Source organism: Dendrobium catenatum, unplaced genomic scaffold (assembly GCF_001605985.2).
Source record: "Dendrobium catenatum unplaced genomic scaffold, ASM160598v2 fragScaff_scaffold_315, whole genome shotgun sequence".
NCBI lineage: Eukaryota > Viridiplantae > Streptophyta > Magnoliopsida > Asparagales > Orchidaceae > Dendrobium > Dendrobium catenatum.
In genome coordinates, this window is record NW_021318777.1 from 1,385,115 (window position 1) to 1,385,485 (window position 371).

Genomic DNA, 371 nt, shown 5'->3' on the forward strand with positions numbered 1-371 from the left:
ACCACATGCACATCATACGCAAATGACAGTTCTTGGTTTTTTCTCACAAAAATTTAATTAATTCGAATTTAATTGATTCAATGCATTCCTTCATCATAAATCTTTTAAATACTCATTTTACCATCTTTATAAAATGATTATAAAAATTTTCTCAAAGAGAGTTAGTGTTTGTTTTCATTCTTGTGCTACACAAGTAATGGTTCTAGAGTGTGTGTTATGCTTCAATGGTTGAGCATTCATTAAAGTACATGGAGAATAAAAGATTTTTGGAATGCTTCACCTCGTCAATACAACAATCAGGGAGCATTGGATATAGGGTTTCTCACCATTGAACCTTCATTCCATTCGATTAAGAAGGTTTTCATGTGGGT